The sequence below is a fragment of the Chaetodon trifascialis genome, chromosome 3, assembly GCF_039877785.1.
Source record: "Chaetodon trifascialis isolate fChaTrf1 chromosome 3, fChaTrf1.hap1, whole genome shotgun sequence".
Classification (NCBI taxonomy): domain Eukaryota; kingdom Metazoa; phylum Chordata; class Actinopteri; order Chaetodontiformes; family Chaetodontidae; genus Chaetodon; species Chaetodon trifascialis.
The window spans coordinates 9,575,696-9,592,599 of record NC_092058.1 but is presented as its reverse complement, the minus strand read 5'-3'; the positions used below and the strand labels follow the sequence as shown (position 1 = coordinate 9,592,599).

The following is a 16,904-nucleotide window of genomic DNA, read 5'->3' as shown; positions in this document are numbered from 1 at the left end:
AGGAAAAATATGCTCCGTCATTTATTAGTGTTTTTATGATTGTTTCCACTCGCGCTCACTTGATTAAGTTAAATATGGTCTGTTGGTGCCTCTTAGACTGTCAGTTATATCTTATCGACCAGGGCCACTTATCCACTTGATAGAAATCACCTGTATTTTCAGATAACATGACAGGCTATTAGAGGGACGTGGTTAACCAGGCGTGTGATATCGCCTACAGTTGTCTTTAATGATGGTGTAAACAGCAGTGCTGGGTCACTGCTCTGTGGTGCTGAGTCTCTGCAGAGTGTGCTGTCTTAAGATATGATATAAGGTGCTCCTTACAATAGAATATAATCTAATTAAACAACACTAGCTGCAGCTTTAAAAATGTACATCTAAGAGTACTGTAGAATCAGCATATCTGGAAATTGCCTGCAGATTCTGCTGGTGCACATCATACTGAGGCAACGGTGCGCTGATGATTGCATTGCCATTTAAAGTGATTAAAAGAGATTTAGGTTCTGTTACGTTCCTAAAACATGGCATTTCAAAAACCTCACAGCTCTCTTAAACTTGAACAGAAAATACACTGGAAATGAATGTATCTGAAAATCAGTTTACCATGAACGCTTATCATCTCCTCTCTACAATTTCTTGAAGTCTCCTCCATATGCTCCTGAAAGCGTCACATCTGCAGCATAGATGGCACAGACCCAAAGAACGGGCGCTCGTGCCTGTAGAGTTCTGAAAATTATGTTTGTGCATGCGTTTCAGCCAAACATGTACGGAGTTCAAATGACCTCCATTCCAGCCAGTCAAGAGAGATTGTAAATAATGTTCCAGTGAATTAAGAGGCCTAAATCCTGGAGCTTCATCTTGCTGACAGAGTCTGTGGCTTCTAATCTGGACACACAGTTGCACAGCAACCCGGTTTCAGGCGATAACTTTTTTGTAATGCCATCATCTGGACAAAGTTTGTGTGATGAGACTCAAGTTAGACTCTAATTAACATAGTTAATTAGCTGCAAGGCAATCTCCAGGGACGCCTGCATGTTAAACGCAAGGTAAGGGAGGAGGAGGTGGTTTGGAGATGTAAAGCAGGTAATTAAATGAAGTTTGTAGGCTATTGAATTATCTCCTGGGCAAATATAGTACCCCCTCCTCTTCCTCCCTGCCCTCCTTCCCTCTTCCACCCCCTCGCTCTCGAGCCTTGCACCTGAGATGAAGATGACAGTTAATGATGTTTTTTTTTAAACCACTTTAGCTCCTGCCCTATAGCTCACTCTAGCTCTCCCCAGACAGACCGAGGTTATTTTTCGCCTCTTCTTTCATCCTTCACTGAGATCACCATTTTCACACTGCGTCCACACCATTTTTTCCTCCATGTTCCATTAGCAAATTGCCTCCCCCTCTTTACCTCCTGGTTTCCACCTCCCCACATGCCCCCTAACCTTCCCATTAGAAATCTAACCTGGGAGTTTATTCATTTAAATTGGGATAAACAATAAAGTTCACTCCAGGGTCTGTTTTATATTTCAGAAGTCGGAGAGGAGCCGCAGAGTGCGAGAGAGACTAATGTTGGATGGCATGGTAAAGACAACCTGAAGGACCTGGGAGCCATCATTCGTGCAGAGTGGCAGCAAGGTCATCTGGCTAAGGGACGGTGAGTCTGTTATTTGCATATGCCGGGGGCTATGAGGTAAAAAGGCCTGCTTGACTTTCCATTTTAATCATTTTAAAAATTAAGACAAGCATTAGTAAACTGACCATCAGTTATTTGATTTGCCCTGCTATTATCTACTTTCACGCACGCATTGGCCTCGATAAGATAATCCTACACATCTTTTGAGTAAAATGAGAAAAATACAATGTCTAGAAATGTTGATAACAGGCTGAAAACTTTCATTCTATTATTACATACAGTAATCGCTTGACAAAATTACAGGTCTGGATTGAGAAGTTTAGGTCTAATAATTGAAATAATTCCTCTGTAAAGCACAGAAGAGTCAGTATTAACGCCGTAGGTAAGTGTGAAGAGCAAATAATCTCAACAAAATCTCTGGTTGAATAAATACATTAATGTGATCCATTATTACTAATCAATCTATTACGTTCACAACATATTTATATGCACAACACAACAGCTGCATTACATTGGGGGTAATCAACACTTGATTACCATAATAAAATAAGTCAATTAGTTAAAGCAGAGTCGATTAAATAGAGAGAGAGAAATAGGGAGCAAGGCAGTGTTTCCAATCCATGTGTGATTCACTCAATATTCTGTCCTCATTTGTGTTTCTCTAAAGTGTGTGTATTCCCAATGCGCTGGATAAATCCACATCCATAAACTGCTGAGTCAGACAGCTTAGAGCCCTCACAGACCGCTCCTTGTCTTAATATGTCTAGTCCTGTGTCAGGTCTTTGGTTATCAGGGTTAATATCTAACTGAAGGCTCCAATCTTCGAGATTATGTGTGTTTGATTTTGTTTACAGCATCTGCCATCAGATGTAATTGAATGTACTGCACGGTATAATCTGATACATCCAGAGGTTTGATTTTGCTACCGCTGTCATTTTGTGTGTGTGTGTGTGTGTGTGTGTGTGTGTGTGTGTGTGTGTGTGTGTGTGTGTGTGTGTGTCCAGTGTTCCATAGCCCATAGATGCCCTGTAGAGATCCAAAACAGCCTGTAGATGTCCTTCAGGAATTAGCCCCAGCCTTATCATGAATCACGTTCTCTCTGCCAGTCTTAACCCATTAAGGTGATATCCTCTGCATTTGATTGAGGCGTTGAAGGATGCTAAACATCCTGATCAAAGTACTTTCTCATTGTATCCATTGTTGTGTCCAACACAAGTGACAGCAGTCACAAAATTGTTGCTTTCTCAGAGCCCCTCATAATTCTGCGTACCTCTTTGCATTTGATACTTGACGTACACATTTACATTTCAGTCTGATACTGCCATGCAGAGATGAGTGAGCAGGTACAGGGGTTCAGTGTCGGGCTCAAGGACACTTCGACAGGGCACAAGACCGCTGCCGGGGGCACATCAGCACTTGAGGTGATTAAATAGTCCATATTGCAAACAGGTGCCTCTAACTGGCTGCTGTACCATTAGACAGTAGCATCAACTAATCATATTTCCTTCAAGTAAATACATTTATTTGCCCAAAGATAGTGAATACAGATAAAAAACACTCATCTCATCTGTGCGTTAAATATAACATAGCATCAACATCTATAGCCAGGTGATAGTTACCTCACCAAGACTGGAAGCAGAGGGAAGCAGCTAGCCTGGCACTGGCCAACGGTTAAAGAATCCACCTATCGGCACCTCGAAAACTTTATGAAAGTTTAAAAATGAAATTATGTTGTCTTGCTGTCACAGAGTAAATAGCAGACAGCCAGTGCAGCAGCTTGTTTTTACAGTACAGTTTTTGTATTGATAAAACAAATGTGATCGAATGAGTTAATGAGTGCTCTTTAAAGATACCAGAAAGTTTTTTTTAGTTAAGTATAACTTACCATCTATTACCCCGCTGTTGTGCATGCACATCCTACCAAAACTCTCTGAACCATGAATATCCCCTCAGTGATGTGAAATGTAACAAGGGGAAAATACATTTCATGTGTCAATACAAGGTTCAGCAACAGCATTTACCATCATAAAAACAACAGCTACAGTAAGCTTCAAAGCCGCATCCAGAGAAATACAAAAAGAGGATGTTACATGTGATTTGTTTTTTTCCCACCCCACAGAGGATCTGTAGTTCAAAGAGGTAGACTAGTGAAAAGTATGTCACTGGTACCAAGCCAGGATAAGGTATTACTAGCTTTAAATCCTTCAGCACTGATCAAAACCAGACTTCCTGCGCACACAGAAGCTGGTACATCCAGCAACACACAGCAGCCCTTCACACACACAAGCACACACGCACAAACACATGCTTTGAAGACAATAGCTCCAACAGTAACGCCAGCGACTGTGACCTTTTTGGTCCTGTTCACAGGCCAGATGACAGTCAGCAGCAGATCATAGCATGAGGCCGGGGACGCTGTTTTGCTGTAGTCCCTTGCTTTTAACACGCTGTCTTACTCTGTATTTATTTTTGTCCATTTTTTAACAACTGCGGTATTATCAATAATGCATCATCAAAAAAGGGCAAAACATTGTTATTTTGTTGCAACCATACTGGCCTACAGATGTGGTTGTTGTGCCGTAGCTGCAGTGCTCTTACACTGATTTAGCCCTCAGACTACTATGAAATTACATTTTACATCTCTGTTTTAATCAATCGTGCTGCCATTGAACAATAATTTCATATACATATTTAGCCTGAGGAGCAGTTTTGCTTTGGGGCATTGAAATGGTGGGAGATGGGAAATGCTTTTTAGAGTATATTGCTCCAGCCCCAGAGATTTAACAACTAAAGATTTGGATTAACCTCTTCAAATGAAAATATGACTGTTAAGTCTGCAAGTCTGAGTCAGAGGGTTTTAGAGGCTTTTCCAAATCTCAAATTCTCACAGTTTAGTTGAGTAAAATCTGTAATGTGCAAGCTTTAAAAACATGTGCAAATATTTGCACTCCGCCTGTGTGTGTCCATCCATTTTGGTTTCTCTCATCAGCGTGTTTATATATACCCGAGGTGTATCTGTAACTGTGTGTATGCGAGTGTGTTAGGCTTTCTGAGTTCATTTGCTCATGCTTGTGTATTCACATGCCTCCATATGTCTCATAATCCAGGAGACTGGCACACATCATAGCATTGGGAGCTGGGGAATTCAGAGCCGTTCTGCCACATTCATCAGTCTAAAGGAACAGACAGAGAGAACTTATGTGGCTGTGTTTAGCATATTACACAAAATAAAGAAAGATTTCGACTGTGCGCGGGGAACAGCTGCCTCACTGAATGAGGAATCCGCTGTGGAGGAGATTCAAAGGGGCAATTTTACACCAGCTTATGAGCAAAGGAGTGAATAGAGGGATGCACACTGCCTAGAGACCGCCAGATGTTACACAAGGGAATCCATCTACAGCAAGACTGACCAAGGGTGGAATGATTCTAAATTGGCTCTGAAAAATTGGGTCCTCGTATAAAAACAGATGAAGGGAATATTTAGGGAACAGGGTGTTTTATGAAAAACGGTTGCCAGTTTAATTTAGTGTCTTTTTCATTACCTCTGCCAAGGAGGTTATGTTATCAGCTCTGTTTGTCTGCCTGTCGTTAGTTCGTGCGATATTTCAAAAACCAGACAACAGATTTCAATCACATTCAGTGGGAAGTCCAGCCCATGGGCCAAGGAGTGATTTGGTTTTGGTGTGGATCCCAACGCAGATTTGAAAGGATTTCTCTACGTTACGTTACAGCATTTTGGGACTTTTTTTTTTTGTTGCTATTTTTCTATCAACGGCTGCACAAAAAGAAATAGCTTGTCTGCTTTTCGCATCGCTTTTTAGATACATGTTCAAATGTAGTGCATATCAGCATCCTTAGGATATTCTTATTTTTACAATAACAACACCAAAAGAGGATTGTGGAGACTTGGCAGAGGTACAGTATGTGATCTCTGTGTGCTCTAGTTTTGCAGCATAATTGCAGAGTACTGTTGAATCAGCAGAGACATTCTGCCACCCTTAAAACAATGTCATATGATGTGAAAAATGCTCAATATGCAGCCACATACGGTACACATTGCTATTATTTTACATCTTTACGCACCAAACAGAATTAGCTCATCACACTACATGCTCACTGACATATCTTTATCACCAACTGCTGCTCTTAAACTGTTTAAAACCGAATGTGAATAAAAGAATTATACTCTGTAAAGGCTTGAAACAACTGTGACAGTCATCACACACAGTTTGCCATATTGTGTTTTTTGAGGTAGGAAGCAAAGGGTGGTTAAAGATGGACAAACATTTCACAAATACCACATAAAGCACAAGAAAATGGAGAATTCAAAGGTCACATAAGGAGACGGCGGGCTGGCCTAAGCAGCCTGAAGCATGTACTGGTAAATACCTTATGTCATCTGTCTTTTATAAAAGCTACCTGGCTATTCCATATGCTGTCAGTGTATCCCCGGGGAAGAAAGTCATAGCGAGGCTGAAATAAAAAAAATATATATACCCACAAAGCGAAACTGTAGAGGTAACATGGTTACCACCAAAGATATTAGTGCTCAAAGTTTTTTCTACAATGGTCCAAAAAAAAAAAAATAAAAAAATCAGAATCCACACTGTGATTTAAAGATGCTGTTTCAGATTGGTAATCCTATAAACACAATGAAAACACAACCCAGTGTGAGACTGCTGTTTGCTCAAATCCTGTTATCCATCTCCAGAGATGCTGCGATTCCACGGCAGATGGGAAAGGTGAGAGGCAGCAGCGCAGTGCACACTGATCATTACGCTGGGCAAACTGTGTGTTCGCGTGTATCGTCGAGACTGAAGCAACCGCTGATCTGATCATTCAGTGTGTTAGCTATGGCAGGCGGCTGGCAGTCAGGCGTGCTCCATGTTAAATCCAGCTCCTGTTGCGTTTATTGATCTTTTATCTTTTATGAAATAAGAGACAGGTCTTTTGTTTTTGCATCTGTAAACACTGATGGTGGTTGTAGGCTGTGGAGTTGATGCAGACAGTGATTGTGACTGATGGCAGGACGGCGTATGTGTGGTTGGTGCATACAGATGTGAAGGAGCTGCTTGCTCGGCTGCTTCCTGCACTTCTACTGGCTTTCTTCTTTAACCTTAAACACTAGAGAGTTGGAAGTCTTTTTGGGACAAATGCTGGATGGATCCAGACTGTTTTTCCTGCAGCAAAGGCTACCATGGTATAAATGAAGCAGCCATTCTTCTGAGTTTGTTTTACAGCACATGTTGTTCCCTCTATATTACTGTATTGCAATTGCATCCGTCTACGAGATAAACAGCCCAGCTAGGGTGATTCATACATGCAAACTAATAAGTTCCCATAAGTCCTTTCTCTCTGTTTCAAAAGCTTCCCTCACATTCTGCATGCTTTCAGTCCTTCTTTGACTTCCTTCTCTCACAGTTGAAAATAAAAGAAAACCCACAGACATGAAACCGAAATGGAAATTCTGCCAGGCGCTGCCACCTCCTCAGATGCAATAGTGAACTAAGCAAGGGGATCTTTGGAGGAAGCAAAGGGACTTTTAATGAACAGGCCCCGTATTGATCTGTGGACAAAACAGTCGTTAATTATGTGCGGGGTGGGCATTTAATTGAGGGAGTGAAACAAGGTCCCTGCTTGCTAAGGGAATGCATGGTCAAGAATGAGGAGTGTTTGATTGAGTCCTGTGCCATCGGGGTGAAGGATGAGCCACAACGGTCACTCAGCCAATACCTCTGGATCTTCCTTTCTCCCTCCTGCACTCGTGTCTTTGTTCTTTTCTGCCTCTCGCTTTCTTTCCCTTTCAGTCAGGGACACTTGCTGTGTTATTCCACTCTCCCTTTGTTTCCAAAATTGGAGGAAATGCCCTCCATCTCTTCATTGTCCTCAACTCTGTCAGCTTCTGTCATCTGTTCAGCTCAGTCTGCCTCGCCAGTGTTTGGCTCTCTGACTTGTTTAAGTGGCAACAGTGAGGAAGTGTAAAGCAACAGAGACTCTGGAAGAGGAGCATTTTGACTCAATATGCTGTGTGTGAATGTGTTTATGTATTATGGCACCATATTTCCATGGTTTGTGCAATCCAGTGTATCTATTTGATTTGTAATTGTCAGCCATCATCAGGCAGCCAACTGCCTTATGGCTCTGCTCAGTGAGTCTTACTGAATGCAAGCACAAGTCTCCATCTCTGCTGACTGGTTTATTGTCTCTGAGAACCTTGGGAAACTAGAGTGCAATCCATATCCAGATGCGTTAAAAGCGAGCCAATCTTACACATGGTATTTTTAATGTGACGCTGAGAGCGGATCTCTGTCTTCCAGAACAAAACCTGTGTGTGAGTAGTTTGAGGTGGCCGTGAATCAGCCCTGGACTCCTTTAACAAAATCAGTGCTTTATGAAACTAATTATTTGTCCACTCTTGTAAATACAGTTATTCCTGTCTTTGTTTAAAAAAATACCGCGTCTGTTTGTCCTGGTGTGTTACAGTGCTGGCATGTAGGTTACTCAATGACCAGATGAGCTATATGCCTTATTAACAGCAGATCAGAAACGCACACTGTCGCACACACCACATGTCATTCATTTTCCACCTATACTGCTTAATTGTTCACACAGTTCTGTTGAATTACGCAGAACAGACACATAATCTGTAATCAGAGGTGTTGTATCTTTCAGCCTCCTCGGTCGCTCACTCTCTAAATTTGAACAACAAGCTGTATTTTATGTTAGCTAAAAACAAATGTCTGTATGTTGTGTAGCCTCTGAATGTCACCACGTTGTATGGATTAGGTTTACACCTGCCTAAGATCTGTGGTCAAGTAGATCCAATCACAGTGCCTTATAAGGCATTTTTCCTTGGCAGGATAACATGTCTGGATACAGATCGCACTTTAATACCAGGTGATGGTCATTACAAAGGTTCCACTCATTTGTGACCGGATATGAGAGAAATATGACAACACAACACAGTATATGCGTGGAATTATCAAATGATATCCTTTTAAAAATGAAGACAAACACTTAAAAAAAAAAAAGTTACAGTGAAGCGGATGAAAAATGAAGACATGTCGAAAAATCGTGGAAGTGGAGAAAAATCTAATTAGAGTTAAAAAGATGAAATAGTGCAGCTGCTGAAATATACAAATAGAATACAGCAGCTGACATCTGTGGTAGCCAGATAAGTAGCAGTGTAATGGTGAAATGTGTAGATGGATAGATAGATAATCAGTGCGATGTATACACCGTAAACAACAACATAACCTCTGTCACTTACACAGCATACGGCTGGAGATGAATGGCGGCGTTTAACTGAAGAACTACACAAGGTGTAATCCCTACAGGGGATGAGTTGTGTTGCTCGAGCATGAGTGTATAAGCTCAGCGTGAGTTAGATTCTCATTAAAAGAGGCTTATTTATCTCTACACCTCCTAAAGAATCAAGGCTGGCGTCTTCAAGTCTTTGGGCTGGCAGCAATTACCATACCTATCAAGTAGCTTTTATAACGCCTGTTCTGTGTCATAAGAAAGATGTGCCAAGCTATTACTCAAGCTGCCGGCACTTTTCACAAGGTGTAAGTGCTGAATGCGCTCTCAAAATGGATTTATGTAAAGGGATCAGTTTCTGTGCATAGGGGGAAAAAAACATCCATTTTAGAAGTTAAAAATATAGCTTTGCCATCTTCGTCTGTCTGGAGAAAAGGGAATAGTAGCTTGTAGTTGTAAGTTGTTGAAACCTCTTGTGTTTGGGTTCTTTAACTGCAGCTGTGCTTTGCACTAGGTTTAGAAACTGTTATAATAAACATCAAGTAAGTGTTTGCCTTCAGTGATACCAGCAATCAGTCACATACAAGAAAGAAAAAAAAATCTAATTCTGTTACTCATTACTAATTTTAATCCTCATTTTAACCATCAATCAATCCTCCAAGTTCAAAAATGAACCCAATAATGAAAATGAACCCTAACCCAATATGCAAATACGTGTCATAATTAATTAAAAAATCCAAGCTGCAGCATATAAAACACTGTAGTGTGATCAGCGGCGGGATGAACACTCTGAAATCCCGTCATTCATTTAAATTTACATCTCTGATGCCGCGCTCACATCACATGGAAGCTGCCACAGTTAACAGTCGCTGTGCATGTCAATATTCAAGTTCCGGTTAAGTCGTGATAAATAATACACAGGTGTCTAAAAAATACATGAGCAGACAACAGATGCTTTGGCTTGCATCAGCTTAGTCCAGCAAAACCCCAATTCAATATAATTACTACTGAGTGATTCTAGGAGGCTTCATCAATAACTCACGCATATGGGAGTATTTTTAGTGCTAGTTTAAATTTCAGTGCAATCCCTATAGGAGAGATAGTGGAATGCTTGCTAAATGTGAGCGTTGCTCCTGTGTGATGAAACACAAAGCAACTCCTTTGGCTCGGGGTGTTCGATGTAAATTTAGCATATGAAAAAGTAAATCCATTTATTAGCCTTCGTTGAGCCGCGCGTCTTTAATCGTGCAAAAAAGCCCTCCGAATGTTAACCCAGTGTCAGCGTCTGGTTGTAGAGAATTCCTCTGCTGATAGTATTGTGTGACTAGCCATAATATTCCACTGCTGCTTAGAGGGCTATTACTGTCATAGTAACCCAACAGGGTGTCATTATACGGCTAGCAGCTGTGGATATTTGTTTTTTCCTATGTTAACTCACAGCCTCACAGCTGTGTTTGCGTCTGTGCATGAGCATGAAGAGGACTGTGTACTGTACATGCTTTTGTGTGTGCAAGCCATGCTGTAAATATGTGTGCGTGCGTGTGCGTGTGTGTTTATTACGCATCCGCCTGTGTAGCATGTATCAAGTGTGCCTGCGTGTGCCTGTTTGTGTGTAATCTACAATGCTCTTTTCTCCCCGGGTCCATAACCTCCCACTGCTCCATGATAAATTTGTGGTACTGCGGTGCATGTGTGGCCTTAAAATGAAACGGTCGGCTGGCCCCTCCGGGACTGTTTTCAGACACATCATTACTGGTATGGATTTATCGATTGTTTGTGGGGTTTTTTCCCGTTCTGTGTGTTGATTTTTCTTATAAATTAGTCGGACTTTAACATAATTAAACACACACATGCATGCTGAATTTTTTTCCCATATGAAGTGCAATTTGAGGCACTGTCATTTGAGACCAACCTCACCACAAAAACTTCAGATTTTCTAACCCATTGTAGATTTGAAAAATTCTCTTCACAAAAGAAATCCGCTTTAACGGTTTTTCAAATTAAATACACTCAGCAGCAATGGTGGTACTAGCATGACCTCCCCCTGAAAACATCTTGGGAACCACATTAAGGTGAATTAATGGGCATATAAAGTGCCTGACTGTGACAGCAGCAGGAGACAGCATCTCCAACAAACTGATCACATTGATCTAATTTAAATGTGACGTTGAAGTTTTATTTGCCTGAACTTGATGATACCTTGACCGGAGGCATGGCAGATCAGTGGAAGGAGGCGTACGTCGATGTAAACATCAATGACGTCCTCCTCGGCTGAGCTCTGTCTGTCTGTCACTCATCAGTCGGTCGAGTGAGGCCTGTGGATTTGTGCTCAGTGTGAGGTCTGACGCAGCGAGCTACTCACGGCGTTGGATGGAATTGTCAACCCACACACTACTAACATTTTGACTGAACACCTTCAGGGCCGTGCCATCTCCAGCTCAACACTGTTTGGAAGCGATCAATCATTTTATTTCTCTCAAGACTGCAGGTGTCTCCGTCAATTCTTCCAGAAAGCATTCAGAATGTGCAGTAGTTTTTTCCTCTTTATATTTGAGGCTCGCGTGGATGTGTTGTTTCATTCTAAGCATTTCATTTAAGCGTATGGGTTTTGCAGTGTGTGTTGAGGGCTGTGTGTGATGCATCTTTCTAAATAGATGTTTTCTCATTTTAACAAGGGTACAGGACTAATTTATCTTTGATGCAAAACCAATCTGCCTTCACTTATCACTGCAGTTATTCCCTCTCTCCCACCCAAAAAAACACTTGAAACCTGACAAGAGATTTTCAATTTCCAGCAGCAATGTCTGCTAACAACCCTGGCCTACCAGGATATATAAGGCCATTACCATTCATAGGAACAGCAAGAAACAGGGCAGAGCGGATGTCCCATAAGACTAACAGCAAATGCATGGTCTTGTCTCCTTGTGTTAAATCAACATTATGCTCTGTTTAAAAATAATTTTTCAGGAAGCTTTGCTCCCACTGTTTGTATCTTTGCTGTCTGTGAAATGTGTTTTCTCTGAAGTAGGATCAGACGAGCCCTAATGCTTTATTTTGGCACGCCGGCACGGCAAACTTAGAGGACACTGATTGCTTGTGTCCTCCACTCTAATGGTCTTGTTAATTCTCCAATGAAGCTGATTGCCACATTCAGATGTGCGGAGGGGGTTAGAGAGGAAAACTGTTAGCGGTGCAGTGACGAGGTCCTGCGGCAGGCTGCCATTAATTCAGCTACTGCATCGTTTCACCTCTTGTCTTTCCCTCTCGCTCTCTTCCTCTCACCCTCTCTCTCCCTTTTTCTGTCCCTCAACCGCTTCACATAACGCTCTAGGAATTAAATTAGAGCTTGCGAAATCTTCAGACATGCTTATTACCGGGCTGGCATTGTTGTAATGTGTCTGACCTTGACCTGTTAAGGATTAATCCAAGCAGACAGGGCTGAACAGGCGCCTCAGCTGATTCCGATGCAGAGCACAGGCACCAGTTGTGTTTACCAATCTGAGATAGAAGAGGAGAACAAACAACAAGTACCAGCTCCTCACTCAGGGAGAGCAGTTCGGACTGGACTCACTGTGTCACATTAGACTGCCGGAGAGGGGGGATGTGACTGTGAGTGTGTGCTTGTGTGTGTACTCAGTGTTTGTAAGGCCAGCATGCCCACACCAGTGTGCGTTTGAATATTCATTACCTGTATTTACAAATGTTGAAACGGAAAGACCAAAGAGTCACTTACACCCCAGCCAACATGCCTATGCTGGCCACACTTATGTTGGTGAGGGGCAGGCATTTGGGCTTCGTTTGGCAACCCCTTTGGACTCCATGTTTCCATGTATGTCTGCCAGTGTGGTTTGCTAATGGGGCCAAAGTGGCTCAAAGTGGGGGCCATGTGAGCAGTCATCCTTATGGCTTACACGGGTCGTTTAGTACCCACTGTGTGCGCCAGGGTAGAATACAAAAAGTATTATTTGTGCATTCGTCTCAGGTTCGTCCGATCCTTCTCACCATTAAACAGAAAGCAAACGTTGACTGCGTTCACCCGAGGAATTATCCATGTTGTGTGTTTGTTCTTTCAGAAAAATAATAAATCCAACAAGATTTGAAAGCAGCACTGGTGTACATAATGATCTGCCATCAGACGCAGAGTGGGCCATGTATACGTCCAATAAAACAAACTTTAAACATTGAAAAAGCCTCAGAAAGGAGTAATCAAATACAGCCAAACTTAGGCTTCAGCAAAAGGCAGTGTCTGTCATAGCATATTCAGTGGAAGCAAGGGGAGAAAAATCTATAGATAGAGCTACCAACATAAAATGTACGTAGATTAGGCTTTGCAAATGGCTTTTGCTGCTATTTGTGTAACACAATCACATGCATGGTAAATTAGTGTGCTTTAAATAAGGTATTCAGGCCAAAGCAGAACAGAACAAAGTGGCAGGAAAAGAGAAAAATAACTGGTCGAGAAAATAAAAAATTGTTTAGTAACAGGTCAATTCACATCTCAAAGCAGCTCAAAGTTTAATTTAAAACAGTGATTAACAACCAAGATTTTGACCTTGGTTGAAAAGTTAGATTGTAGATCTTGTTTAACTGAAAGCAGCTTCACCACGACTAGAATTAACTCTGGAAACAAGCTTGACCTGAGAGGTGAAGCAGGCTGATAATGGAGAAGATGTATTGTGTATTGCATGTGTGTTTTGTTGCCGGTGCAGAGATTTGAGCACAGGAGTGATGTGTTCAGCTGTCTTTTTAATACTGGAGCAGCGGCGCTCTGAATCAGCTGTCTGAGGGCTTTCATAGAGACCTGTGAAAATCCCATTTCAGTAGTCTAAGCTATCAAAGATAAAGGCATGGGTTAGTTTTTCTAAATGTTGTTTGGACGTGAATTCTGAAATTCTTGCTGCATCTGTTTTTCTTCTCGTTGTGATGTGTCTATTCTGAACCCATCACTGCACAGGCTCCTCGTTCGGGTTTTCACTCAGCGCTGGGAGTTTAGATGATCATCGACTTTCACTTTTTCATCTTTGGCACCAAAATAATTTCAGTTTCATCCTTAATAAAGCAAAGGGCATTTTGGCAGCTCCCGTCATTGATTTGCTCGATGCACTTCTGGGACTGTTTTCAGTAACAACATAAATGCAATAAGAAATTTTGTTGATTGGCATTAATTGAGAAAATGGAATATATTCTTATCCCCAAACTTTGTTTCCACTCCGCAGTGCTGTAACGCAGTGAACAGGTTCCTCACCTTTACCTCTCACTCACCTGTGCTTTTCCATGAAGGTTCAGAGAGCAGTTTCGATGTCCTCTTTCACAGCAGAGCTAGTTACACATGAAAAGCATCAAAGAAAAAACAACAACAGAGGCACCAACAACAGTTTGTCCAACATTTGAACCCACTCACCCACTTTTGTTGCTCCTACAGTCCACTGAAGAAAATACAGACATTTAAAAATCTATTGGATTAACATGAAAAAAGCACTTCAGTTGTTCACCTTAAAATCATGTTCATTGAAATTATTATAGATAATTAATATGATATATTATAGATTTGTTCAAGTTCACTGTACTTGATTCTCTTTTGTTAAACTAACACAACGTTCACGTCAACTTAAAGATCTTTTGTCATGTTCACTATTTACTATTAAAGTCACATGACTTCTTTATGTTTTGCATGTTCAAAAGTTTCATGTTAAATTAACCTGATCTGGTCAAGTAGGTCTCGAACTTTTGAGTTAAGAAGCTGTGACATGTTTTTTTTTTTGTTGTTTTAATACACTTACCTACTCAAATATTTTAAGCGCAACAATTATTACTGTCCACTTTTGAATGTGGCAGTAGCCAAAAAAAATCAGAATCAGAATCAGAATCTTCTGATTCTGATTCTGATTCTATTACTGTCCACTTTTGAATGTGGCACTAACCAAAAAAAACAAAGACAACAGTACACCTTCTTCCAGAGCCTGAATTCACTGCAATAACAGTGCAGTTCAAAATATCTCTTTAGCAGCTTGTCAGGTTGCAGAAGGGAACTGCAGGGGATGGTGGTAATAAACAACTTTGAATGAAATGCTAATTTTTCCTCACACATCTCAAATGGAGTGTGACTACCATGAAGACTTTGGAGCATCAGTCAGTTCATACAGGAGGTCAATCAGTGCCCTTGGCTGGAGGAGCACCAGATATCTATTTAGAAAAAAACAAAACAATCAAAAGGTAAAATTAGAAAAAGGTGTATAATTTGAACTGCCGCTCTCCTGACACCTGAAATGAAACACTCATTCGTCCTCACACATCTCCAGCCGATAATGACTGTGTTACCTCTACATTTAAAAACTCACACACGGGAAACAAAGTGAATCCCTTTTGGTGACAAAAATATTGTGTGAGACTTAAATCAACGCCACATGTTTTGGCACACATTTTGTAAAACATCAACATGAACAGATGAGGGTTTTAAACTTTTAAGGGCTAGCATGGCACCTGAATGGAAGCTAACATTTGAATTAACATTAACACGCTCAAGCTCCTTACTGGCAGCTCAGGAAAAATAAGGTATCTTAAGAGACTGTCTCTAACTTTGACTGATTTCAGAAGTTTTAATTACCTTCACTGTGTAGAAAGGTTCATGACAAATCCTCATTTGATAGAAAATGAGGCGGCAGAAAGTTCTGAGATGAGAGAGAAAATGTTAGTGCTTGGCTGCTGCTAAGGCTGTTCTCAGGAGGCTCCTTTTTTAGCAAAACATAATTTGGACTTTACATCTCTCAACATTAAAAGACCATTGTTCAGTATTTAGGGAGATCTATTGGCAGAAATAGAATAGTCATAATCATGTTGTCGTTGGAGTATAATCACCTGAAACTAAGAATTGTTTTCATTAGCTCATATCTGCATAAGAAGCAGGTCGTCTTCCACTGTGGCCACTTTATTGCTCCGCCATAGTTGCAATCTGCAGCCTCACTGCTAGATGGCGCTAAATCCCACACAACGGTCCCTTAAATGAATACTGCAAAACTGAAATATGATTGAAAAACAATGAATTGTGAAGTGCCTTTTTTCAGTGCACAGCGCACATCCTGATCATCTGTGTCCTCCTTATTCAACCGTCCTCACCTGCTACGTTCTGGAGCCTCCCTGCAGCATTTTCCCTCTCAGGCAGCCATCACATGTGCCAGTCAGTTTGACTCGATCGTGCAGTCGTAGAAGCCACCAAACAGTTACTGCCAGGAGAGGAAGAAGTGCTCAAAAACAGGCGCTGCCATGTGATTCTTAATCGGTGTGATCGCATGCAGGAAAAGTGACAAAAACTTGCAACCATTAATACATATAAACCAGATTTTAAAAGGGACAATCATCAACATGTTTATAGAAATCAAATAGAAGCCTGCATGCAGGCTGCAAAGTCACACAACTGCAAACACACATAGCTTTAAATATTACTCTTACACCTGCAACATAAAAATGGGGTGTGGGATGGAGCAAGTACGGGAAAACCACTTAAACGCATTACAGGCAGGCAGACAGGACGGCGGTCATCAAAAAATAGCCGGTAATGTGGTTGAAGGTGAGAGATCATTGCTTGTTGAGTTTGAAGCTGTTCAAAGATATACTAGCAGCAGGTGAAAATCAGGGAGGGCAACATTACAGTTAAACAGTTAATATAGCCATCCTCCATTTATGTTCTGACATGCCAAAGCAGGCGAAGGGATGTTCAGCAGTCTCCATCGTTTACATCCTACAGGAGCATTAGCCTGCATGTGGCACTGTGCAGAATTTAAATGCAGCGGAAATCACAACATGCTTTTTAAAGCCACATGTTTTCATCCTAAGACGAATGTGACATGAAATGTGTGATTCTACAGTAAGTGAGGTCTCTTATTTATTCTAAAGAATCCCAAACTAAAACAAGTACAGTGCATTATTTGGCAAGGTGACGCTTTTCCAAAACAGGACCATATACTCTGCCTCTATGTAGGTCATTAGTTCTCAAAATCCTCCACTCTCAACGGTGCTAATCGGT

The 16,904-nt window shown here is 41.3% G+C and overlaps 1 protein-coding gene across 1 annotated transcript in view; it reads left to right on the top strand.

Moving 5' to 3' along the window:
- LOC139329156 (cadherin-22) overlaps positions 1 to 16,904 on the top strand; it is a 157,239-nt gene that overhangs the window by 41,976 nt on the left and 98,359 nt on the right. Inside the window, exon 2 of the mRNA XM_070959325.1 lies at positions 1,522 to 1,645. The gene's annotated coding sequence lies outside the window, so the exon portion shown is untranslated. The remainder of the gene's footprint in view (positions 1 to 1,521; positions 1,646 to 16,904) is intronic.